General features: G+C 42.9%; 1 protein-coding gene across 1 annotated transcript in view; it reads left to right on the top strand.

The window, feature by feature from the left end:
* The first annotated feature begins 9,831 nt into the window (after window positions 1-9,831).
* Window positions 9,832-11,612, top strand: part of KIF20B (kinesin family member 20B) — a 43,302-nt gene continuing 41,521 nt past the window's right edge. Inside the window, exon 1 of the mRNA XM_040606490.1 lies at window positions 9,832-9,973. The gene's annotated coding sequence lies outside the window, so the exon portion shown is untranslated. The remainder of the gene's footprint in view (window positions 9,974-11,612) is intronic.

Raw genomic sequence — 11,612 nt, 5'->3', positions numbered from 1 at the left:
AGGGGGAGGGCAGGGAGAGAAAAAGAAACAAAACAGAGACAGATGGTTACAGCCAACAATACAGTACTATATCCATCCCAAGCAAAGATGGCATGGATCTTCCCATCACAGAACCATAGAATGGTCTGTGTTGGAAGGGACCTTAAAAATCATCTAGTTGCAACCCCACTGCCATGGGCAGGGACACCTTCCACTAGACCAGGGTGCTCAAAGCCCCATCCAGCCTGGCCTCAAATGCTTCCAGGGATGGCGCACCCACTTCTCTGGTGGCAACCTGTCCCAGTGCGTCACCACCCTCACAGTAATTTCTTTCTTGTATCTAACCTGAAGTTTAAAGACATTCCCCCTTGTTCTATCACTCCATGCCCTTGTAAAAAGTCCCTCTCCAGCTTTCTTGCGGGCCCCCTTTAGGTACTGGAAGGCTGCTATAAGGTCTCCATAGAACCTTTTCTCCTCTAGGCTGAACAAGCCCAACTCTCTTAGCCTGTCTTCATAGCAGACACACTCCGTATCAACATTCTCAATAATACTAATCAATTTATTAAGAATTTTGAAGTGAAAAGTTGATTCATAGGAATGTTCCTGTGACGAGGCTTTAATAAATCTCAGTTCCTGGATGAAAAGAAATACATACCACATTAGATTGTCCTTGTCCAAGTGCACTGCTAAGATTCTTGGTGGTCATGGCTGCTTTAGATACCCAGTAGGTAGCTACACTATCCATCTAAAACTGAAAACAAAACATCAGATAAAAAAAACCCGGCATGTGTAACACATCCTCAAGCAGCACTGTGGCATAATTTGCAGAGCATCTACATTTGTTACACTTGAAATCAAGTCTTATGTTTATTTGTAACAGCAATAGCCATCTGATTGAAACAATAATAAAACTATAGCATCTATTTCTGAATTGCTTGTCTTGGATAATTAAACTGCCAAGAGTATGAGTCATCCAGTTTGAAATGAGCTAAAGAATGACTCACTTCTAACTTTATACTAATACTATCCTTAAATTAAAAGGATTTCTGCCTTACCCCTAAATTGTTGCATGTTTTGGTTCTTATCGCAAAGCCAAAACCTGCTTTATATAGAATATTTGGATTAATTGTTGGAATAACCATCTTTTTAAAACACCATTCAACCAGAAAGATCTTATAGTGCTTTACAAATGTGTGTGTATTCTTCACTGCACCCACGTATATGATGAAGCTTGGTAGTATGACAGTACTTGGCAGCACTATACAAAAGCACCTGACTGGAACTGCAATCACATCCTGTAATCTGTCAAAACAGCAAGGGGACAAACAGCAAAGATGCACAAAACTGAATTACTAACTACGGCATTTTGCCATTTACATTACAGTTTCTGCAAAATGGGGTTTATTCTGACTAGAAGGTCAGATCAGCCAGTGCTTTGTAACACTCATCATTTCAGTGGAAACCTTTCAGTTTCTTCAGATTTCAGCTGTGAACAAACTTTCAGCAAGGGAGCCTGGCCTGTTTCAAAACTGCTTATCCTTGGCTGCAGCATGTTGTAATAACATCGGGCAGGGCAGCATCAAACTGAGAACTATACGCTGAACCGTGTTTGGAAATACTTTCTTACTCTGCAAGTCTGGATATGCCCAAAGGCTGCAATCCAGCCAGCCACCTACATATTTAACTCCTCGCTGAAGAATTGCCAAAGATGAAACTTCAGAAGCAATTTAGCCAATCTAAGACTGCCTAAAAGAGAAGCAGCCCTGCCCTTTTGTCCCACCAGCATTTCTGCCTGCTCTTCTGCTGTCCCAGCACCTGTTTGACCAGCTACATCTACTTGCTGATTTGGCTGAAAATAATGGTATAAGATTGTGTTTAAAAAATTAGCTGCTCATTAGTTCAGTCTATCAGAAGCAACCGAGACTTCACGAGTTTTCATTATCTTTCATCTGCTAGTCCACTTTCAGGGAAGAAGGCTGTTTCTCTTCAAGGACTGCAAAGAGCACTGCAGTCTGATTGCATGGCATAAGTACAGGCTCCTCTTTTCAGAAGTATGACTTCATTCTATGCAGGGCAGGTATCTAGCGTATATTAAGCTCCCTGCCTTCTGTTTTTCCTACAGGATGGGCAATGCCCAGCCTGAAATACTAGTAAAATACAAGCTTAAAGAAAAGAAAACAAAACAAAACAGACAAGCTCAGACTAAAATAGGAAATGCCCTGGGCCATTTGCTATTGTCAAAGAGCCATTATTTTTAAGTCCTTTAAAGATAAAGTCACTGCTTAAAAATATTTGTTTTCTAAATGTTAATTCCTTGCCTTTTTGTTGTGCTGTAGGATAACTGTGTTACCAAATACTAGACATTAATTTTGATATCTAAACTAACAGGCTAGTGAAGAAAACAAGGTTCCTACAGAGGGCAATTCGGTTACGGTTATATTGCTTAGCTGCACCTTGTAACATAACTGCAAGAATAAGAATTTAACTTAGGCCTGAAACTATTCTGAGTGTTTCTCGCCACTGGCTCTACAGGAAGCTGAAGTTAAAACATCTGAAGGTCAATGGTGTGACTTTCCCACTCTAATCATATCTTCCCAAGTTCAAGAAGAAGCCTTGAATGCCCAAAGCTGTGATGACATTCTGAGGAATGGTACATTATGTCAGAGAACAACACTAGCCTCTGAGGTCAAGACAGACAGTTGACACTTGCCAAGAATAAGAGCAGCTCTGTCTTGGGTGTCAGAGCCAGAAAGATGAGTAATACTACATGGAAATACTGTAATGGCTATGCTGTATCATATCCTGCTCCTTAGATTTAGCCCATGTTACATGAGCAGTAAGCTTCTTGCTCTTGAACCACATCTTTTTTAAGGTATCTTGTATTTTTGAGATGCCGAAGTCTCCAGTCTTCTGGTTTCTATGCAGAACTTTCATATACATCCATACACACACACACACCCCCTTTTAGTGGAAATCTCTCAGTTTCTTCAGCTATCAGCTATAGATCTGATAAATATTTAGATATACCTTGGTATCTTAACCAGTTGCTCTATTTCAGAATTGCATTACTCTAGGTAAGTATGGACTTCATGTTCCAATTTATTTATTTTGTTAAGTTTCTAGTAAGATGACAGAGCAACAGTTGAGAATATAACAAGCAACAGAATGTCTTTAGTAAAATTTTCTGGGACTGTTCTGAGAGCTCTGGAACCATTAAGATAGCTATTTACAGTCTATATTTTAGGTAATACTACAAAAGGAGAAACAGTATTCTCAAAAAAGTAAACCTAAGGACTAAAGCTTGAATTTCTTAAATCACGAAGAATTTTCATAAGCAGCCTGGAACTGAAATAAAACTTCTGAAACTTCAATTGAAATAAAACTCAAACACATGTTTCATTTTAGGCAAGTCAATTCTGAGATTTTACCTTGAAATGATGGTTACTCATGCTGGTATTTATACAACTTTGCGAATGATTGAAAAAGAATCAACAACACATGGAGAAAAATAAAGTTTTACTAATAAGAACTGGAATTTATGCCCAGCCCTTAACCTGGAGGTTACAAGCTAACACAGTGTCTGCAAAAAAAATAATTAACATCATGTATGGCAACAAGTGGCAACAGGCCTAGCCCCAGACTCAGAGCTAAAAAGACATTATGCAAATATTTGCAGAACTTAAGCACAGGTTTAGAAATAAATAAAAAAGAAAAAAAAAAAAGAGGGGACATCATTTCAGGGTACCAAACAAAATCTGTTTACACAGTTCAAATACACGTCATGAAATATAAGCAGCATATACAGAAAAAACACTTTCTGAAGTAGACAGCCAATGTTCCTGGACTCTCATCTGTCCTGTATCACCAATACTACCCCATTTTTATGTCCAAAGGATATAAGGACTTGAAATCCATAGAAAAATTAAGATGCAAAATCCTGGCTATGTGAAAACAGTGGTAAAACTCATACTGACTTAAGTACAGGATTCAATGTATTATTCCATCTGTAGAGCTACTTCTAAGAGTATGTCCTGAGACGTCAGTATAATGTTGACCTGGAGGGAAGACTATTGCACACCTTGTCAACACCATCAGTCTTCCTGCTTGCAGATTCTCTGTAAAGGTTTCCCGTTATGGGATTACCAGTAGTTCAAAAATGCCTGGTTTACATGATTCAGCAACCCAAATTGAGACAGTGTACTGGGTCTGGCTGGAATGGAGTTAATTTTCTGGGGCACAAATGCCCCAGAAACTGTATTTGGCAGGCAGTTCTACGGAAAAGCCACCTATGCAGACTTGTTCTTAAAAATAAGACAGCTTACAGTTTAAGAGTAGTCATCTTTTCTCAATAAATATACTTTCACAAAAAACCCCCTTTGACTGTGTATGTTTTAAACAATAGTTTTACTACTGACAATACATACCTTAAACACCTGATAAGCAACTACACTATCTGCTACATGACTATGAAGCAGTCAGGCAAAACAGCTGATACATTTATAGGACAAATACTTGCATCACAGTGAGAAAGCAGTTCTTACCATTTTCTCCAATGGAGGTCACTTTTGCTGTTATATAGCCTACTATGATATCGTCTTGTTTGGCCTGATCAGCTGTCTCGTGTCTAAATGCTTCAGCCCCTTTCATCAATAAAGAAGCAAATACTTAGTCATGACTGTCTTACAGCATCTGTTGCCAGTTACAGAAAGACCCTAGAAGAGGCAGAAGAAAAAAAAAAGCCATCTTTTTTTTTTTGCCTCCAGTTAGTAAAGCTTCAGTTTCCTTTGGTAGTAAAACATATATAAATATATATATACACACAGAGATACACAAAATATGTCTCAATTATTATTAATCTTGACAGCTATTAAATTTTACTCCAACGTGGCAGTTCAAATGACTAGCATATATCATAGAAACATTTAAGAAATATATTTGATCATTATTTATACTGTGATGATGTTAAAAAGCCCCTGTGAGGTTAAGAATCCCACTATATTAGGAAAACATGAGTACAATTGCCCTAATGGAAGGCTCTAATTATTCTACCTTGAAAAGCTTAGTGTTCATAATAATAAAAGTTTTAAATATGCATGGGTGGGTGAGGAAAATATATAGCACACTAAAAAAATCAACTGCATTACTAATTCCTCAGAATATTCAAGCCATTCACTTCCTTCAGTCACTAGAGCCAGTATAGAACACTATGAAGCACCTCATTACACATGCTTCTGAAATAGCTGTTCAAATAAAAATAACATGAGAACCTAAGTATACTCATACACTTGGTAAGCGTAATGATCCAAACCACACAATTATGTCTTCAGGTACATTTTAAGCCTGTTGATCAGAGATAGAAGGTTCTGATTTCAAAATACTAGACCTGACCTTCAAAATGGTGATTACTTATATTACCATATTAGAGAGAATAATAAATTTTGAAACTTTTTTGTTTAATTACAAGATTTAAGAGGTTGGTTACAGCTGAAATGATCTCTTTAGTTCATTAGAGAATTACGAAATAATTTGAAGAGGGACAGAAGGAATAACCAGAGGGTTGAGGGAGAGGCAGGAAGAAATGGCGATAGCTTTTCTGTCTGAGTTGCACTCTTTCCAGAGACTGAAGTCTTGACTCATGCAAACTGAACAAAACACATCTCAGTAAATATATTTCAAATCTTCTCCTATGTAAGACAATACAGCTTCTGCTCAAGGAGTAACACTGTGTTTGCCATGCACAGCTTCATTTTCAAATGAAGCTATGAATACTTAAGAATGATATGCAGAACACACGAAACATCTTCATTATACAAAACTCTGACGTGGAACTAGGGGGCCTCACTGCACCTATGAGAAGCACACTCATGGCAGTACCTAAACAAGCCTTAACACAACCACATCTCTCTCTCCTCAGTGCATGACTTTCTAAACAACCATGACCCAGAGCACAGGAAACCCCAACACCTCACTTGCTGGAGGAGCCAGCTCTGGCCCTGGGAAGTTGCCAAAGGAGAAGTGTCAAGGCCCAAGTCCAGCACCAGGTGCCACAGCTTGCCTCCAGCTGCCTCTCAGTGATCCCCTCCTTCTTCCCCAGGCTCCTGGCTGACTATCTCACACTGGCACATGCTACTCAAGCCCCCTCTTTGCTAGTGGGTCTATGATTCATTTTCCAGACTGTATTTTATACTCCCAGAGCACCTCAGGTAAGTAACCTCTGCAAGCTCCTTCCAGTGAAGGTTTCCTCCCACCTCACCCGCAATCCTGCAATTACTCAGTTAACCAAATCAGCCATGAAAAAGCCGCAGCATTTGCAGGACAGGGGCTGGCAGAAAGCCTCTGCACCCCTGGGAAAGGGCACTGATGCCCTGGCCAGCCACCCTCTGCTGCCCAGCCCTGCTGATCATCTGGCCTTGACACCGTATCTACCTTCAGCGTGAAACCTCCCAAGCCAGGGAACACCCACAGCCGTGCCCAGCTCCTCTGGCAGCCCGTGGGCTAAGCCAGGTGCCTTCTGCTGGGGGTTGGCCCAAGAACCTGGGAGGGTTGAGGCAGTGGAGTGCAAGCTGTGGTCTTGCTCCTAGCTGAGGCGGTTTCCACCAGCACTGCAGGGCAAGCGGGGCTGGGGGGGCCTTGCAGCAGGGCTGAGGTGCTAAGTCTGGACATTACTGTGAGCCTCACGCTCTGGGCACCTTGTTTCACGTAATCAATCTGATATACGTTCATGTCTGTTTGAAGGAAGAAACACTATGCTAGTCAACTTGCACAGGATGGCAATGTGAATGTTTGTTTCCAGGTGACTGCCTCTCTCCTGCTTGGTTCAAGGGAAAGCTTGAACGTATGCCCACTATAGCACACAAACTAGACTGACAACCCAAGCTGTTCTTCTCTTTAAGTTTGTGACCTTAAAGTTAGTCTTGCTGTTTCAGATAACATGACACCAACTTCTACAGAAAACCAACAAGACATGTTTTAGGAGGCACAAGCAGGCAACTAGCAAATAGGTAAAGAATCAAAAGTCAGCCACAAAAAAAGTGATATTGAATGAACTGGGAAACATAAGACTAAAGAAGCAGCTCATTGCTTAAAAGAGATGATAAAGGAAAACATACCTATATTCCTAAAGAAAAAAAAAAGCAAATGAACAGCCTGCAAAGTCATGAGTTCATAAAATCAACTGTATATGCATTAGAAATAATGTCACCTGAAGGCAACTGAGAGGAATGGGGCAGTGAGGGTACCACTGTATAGGTCCAGATTAAAGGAAGTGTGAAATGCATCCACAGAACTATGCAAATAACAAGATAAAAATGACAAGCACTGCCCTGAAAAACAGGGGTGAAAAAGGGCTGACATGGCAGACTACCAAGAAGATAACACAATGCACCATCTTCCTCCAAGACACCTCTGTGACAAGGAATAGGAGCTTCCTTGCCAGTCGGCTCCAAATGACCCCTGAAGAAGGACTTTGTCTCCAACCAGGACAGGAAGGCAACACTGTCAGGGCATGGGGAAGCACAGCAGAACCAGACGTGCTAAGGGGGAACTGAATGAAGTACTTTGTTAAATCCCTGGGGAAGGTGAGTTGAGTACAAAGAAGCTGAAGCCAGTCCTGGTTTGGCTGCTGCTCAGATATGCTGAAGGATGATGCTGGGCCAAGTCCCAGCAGTGTTGACTGTCTCTCTCATTACTTGCGACAGCAATGTAAAAGATAGCTGAGATACGCTGTGTCGTGGGGCATCCTCTCACCACTCATATGAGTAAACTATCCACAATTTTTGAATTCTGTCCCAAATACAAGGAGCATAAGTTTCTAAGGGTAAAGGTGAGAGTTCTAACAAGTAACTTATAAAAGAAACTTTTCCCCTTGGAGAGTGGCAACCTTGCTCCACAAGTTATAGAGAATTTAAAAAGAAAAATAATCAAATTTCTGAGACGAATGAGTTAACTCTTCTGGCAGCAGCTCCTTCTGTTGCAACGAATTGTCCTTGCACAAACCACTTTAAGGAGTATATATTAGTAGAAAGCCATAAAGGTTATTTACATAAATGGAGTTTCATCATCTCCCACTTCGAAACAGGCTGGATTAGTTATGCTGATCTAATGTTTTATTTGTCATGGTTTGTCTGAGGCTAGAAGTACATGTCAGATTGTGTTTGCTCTTTCGGTATGCTGAAGGTAGCCCTCTGAGATACTAGTTTAAATTATGCAGCATGTACTATATTATAAAAACAGTTTCATATATCTAATATTCAAACAAAACCAAAATATTGATTGTACCATGAGCTTTCTTATGTCCTAAGTTAGCAAGAACAATTTTCTGCAGCCAATAGCTCCCAACTCTTTTAGGAATATACCTTGCAAAATATTCTCAGAAGATCTTCATTTTTCCTTTACAACAAGTGGAAGAGAACAACTTTCAGGTCTGCTCCCAGACCTTTTCTCTTTTTCTCTTTCTTTGAGAGCCATCCTCAGTCCCCTCCTGGTATGAGAAAGGTGATTTGGCATTAGGTTAGTTCAGCAGTTGGAATTCACTGTTCTTTTCAGGATAGAAACTAAGATACTTTTCAGAAAGTTAGCAAAAGTCTTAGAGAATGTCTATAAGAGCTTTTCAGTTTTGCTTGGCAAACAATTTCAAATTCAATATTGCATCATTTTCTGCTGTTAAAGCAGACCAACTTTTGCAGCATGGCCTGCATCTGAACTGAAATCAAGTACACATCTTTCACTGATATGACAGCCTCAGTTTAAAGAAAGAAGGGATTTGATCTTAAAGACAACCTCATCAAAGCAGCTGATCCAGGATCTGTGTAGGATTATTCTTTTACAGAATTGATTGCACTAGATGGCATTCTTTTCTTCAAATGAAAGACAACATTTGGTTTTGGTAGTTACCGACTACTTTCAAGTTACTTTTCCTTTCATTTCAATTTTAAACAGGCAGACATTCCTTATTAAAGTTCAAAGAATTCCTGAGTCTAAACAGAAACTTATGGTGACTTTTCTTACCAAAACCTGCATGTTTCCACACTCTGTTCTAGAAAAGGATGAGCTGTTTGGCATTATGACACTGTTTTGAGAATAAAGCCAAAAGATTTCTCTCATTGCTGTTTATGAAATTAAATCCCCATCATGTAAACCTGGTACCAAAAAATGGCCACCTGGAGAAGGTTTTAAACAAAGACACCTTACTAACTGTTTTCCACAGCTGTCACTCTATCAGTATTGTAACCCAGGGTAAGGAACAAGTCTAGTCCAAACTTAAAACTGGAATTTCCCAATTTCATGGATCCCTGCTCTGATATAGCACATCTGCAGCTTGAGCTGGTCACCTGGCCTCTTCCCTTTCACTAACTGCCAACACTGATTGTCCCATTCATATACAGACTACAAAGCCTCAACTTGCTGCTCAGCCTGAAAAACACCTGCAGAAATATCGTCACTGTAATCACCCTGCGTATCGACAAGCTTGAACTTACATACATCCTTCCTGTCAGGCCTGAGGGCGGCAAGGCCCGGGCACCGCAGACGGCGAGGCGGGCAGGTGGGGCAGGTGAGGCCGGCCGCAAGCAGGCCGCAGGCGGGCGCGGCGAGGCCAGGGCGCCTTCCCGTGGCAGCCCAGCTCCTGCTGCCACTGAGGGGACAGGCCCAGAGGTTTCTGGGTGCGCGCAGTACGGGAGACCCGGCGCACACCCGCTCGCAGCCCAGTGCCGTAGCAAAGCCCAGCCGCCTGCGGGCCAACCTCCCACCGCCGCGCCCCGCGGGCCCCGCCCGCCAGAACTACCCTTCCCGTCGGGCCTTTCGCCGCAGTAACGTCCGCCGTCCCAGGGGGCCGCGCGCGCCGCGCTCTGCCATTGGTCGGATTTGAAAAGCAGCCGCGGGGCGGCGCGGCCCTGTGGCGGTTGTGCTGGGCCGGGAGCGGCGCTGCCTGCGCACGACGGGGGTCGGCGGCGGGGGGCGCCCAGCGAGGGGCGCCCAGCGAGGGGGAGGCTCTCGGGTAAGTTCCACGGGTGCCGGGGCTGCTGGGCTTTCGCTTGAGGGGTGAGGGAGGTGGTGATTGCCGCCTGGGGGTCGTGGAGTAGGGAAGCAGTGCGGGTGACCGTGGCGGGGGGCATTGAGGCTTCTCCCCTTCGCTTCGCCCTGCTGCGGCCGTCGTCGCTAGCGCTACGGGGCGGGGGGGCTGCGCGAAATCTTCGGTACCGCGGTGGGTCGTGCGAGCCGGCGGGGGGGTCCCCCTGGGCCGTGGCTGACGGAGCCGTGCGGCAGTGTCCCCTCAGAGCTTCGCGCCGTTGCGAGGCCTTGAGGTAAAAGGTTGGTATTTTCAGAGGGAAAACTGTCCTTCTAAACGCTTTTGAGCGTGAGGGCCGGTGCTTTGTGTGTTACGTAGGCTGGCAGGCATCCCGTGTGCTCCGGGGCCTCTCCTGCCCGTTGTGCCGTCTGCCGGCCCTCCAGGCCCCGTGCGCGTGCCCTTAGGCCGCCTGCAGCTCTGGACTCCGTTGTCATGATAAACGGAGTTGTAATAACATATGCCGCTGTGCAAGTTATTTTTTCGTGGCTACAGCCAGGCAATATACTAGTTTACGCTGAAGTATCTAAGGCAATCGCAGCGCTGGCCCAGCCCGCAGCTCGGGCTTTGCGGGCGGGCGGTGGCCCCCCTGCCCGGCTGCAGGGACACCTGTGGCGCCAGCTTTGTATGCGGGGCTTTGTGTTTATCTTCTGCCCCTTACCTAAAAAGGCACGCAATGAGAGCATAATCTTGACAAATCACACTTTAACATAAGCTTATACTTCAAGCAACAGAACTGTCAGTTTTCTAACAAATGAGTTTCCTGCCAAGGGCTGATAAGAGTTTTGTGCTGTGATTTTTTTCTGTAGCTGATGAATAGGACTTCCACATCGTGATAGCACAGGTATATTTCTTTCCAGTAGTATCTTATTCCCAGGTCAGTGTTTTTTCAAGCTCTGGTAACATTTCAGGCCAAGCTTTTCCTGGTTTTCATACAGTTGCTTGACCAAAATAGAAACTGTAGATTAGAAGAAACAGAATAAACGTGGTTGCTTAGTTTACATATAACTTTACCTCATTTGCAGCTTGGTGATGTTTGTCTAGCTTCACGAAGTTCTGTAACTGCCTTATACATGCTAGATGGGAAGATTGCACTATTAAGTGTTTTGGCACCGAAGTGCAGGCATGCTTCACGTTTTATGCTGGGGGAACAAAAATGCTTTGACTGCTTAGTAAGCAACACTCTTCCTGAGCAAAGAGGCTTTGAACCAGCCCTGGTCTGTCCATTGTTTCAACGAACACTATGTGTTCACCGTTAGTATTTAGAGAGACAATACGTATGGGTCTCTGTAGCATTGATATGGGGATGTAGTATTAGAAGACTAGTCAGTCATTGTGACCAGAGCTTCAAAACCGTAGGAGGCCATGTGGAATGTATCTAATTGCTAAAATGAATGCTTGCTGCCATAGGCTATGGGTAATTGTCCAATGAGTTATTTTATATTTAAATTATTTAAGTATATAAACTTAATTCATAAAAAAAGTCCAAGTCACATCTGTAATATCACAGAAAAAAGCAATAGGAGTGTAAAGTGCAGACAAGATACTACTATTTTAAATAAAATACTTT

This window comes from Falco naumanni, chromosome 9 (assembly GCF_017639655.2).
Source record: "Falco naumanni isolate bFalNau1 chromosome 9, bFalNau1.pat, whole genome shotgun sequence".
NCBI classification, from domain to species: domain Eukaryota; kingdom Metazoa; phylum Chordata; class Aves; order Falconiformes; family Falconidae; genus Falco; species Falco naumanni.
Note: the sequence above shows the minus strand (reverse complement) of the source record. Positions and strands in the feature narration are given on the sequence as shown.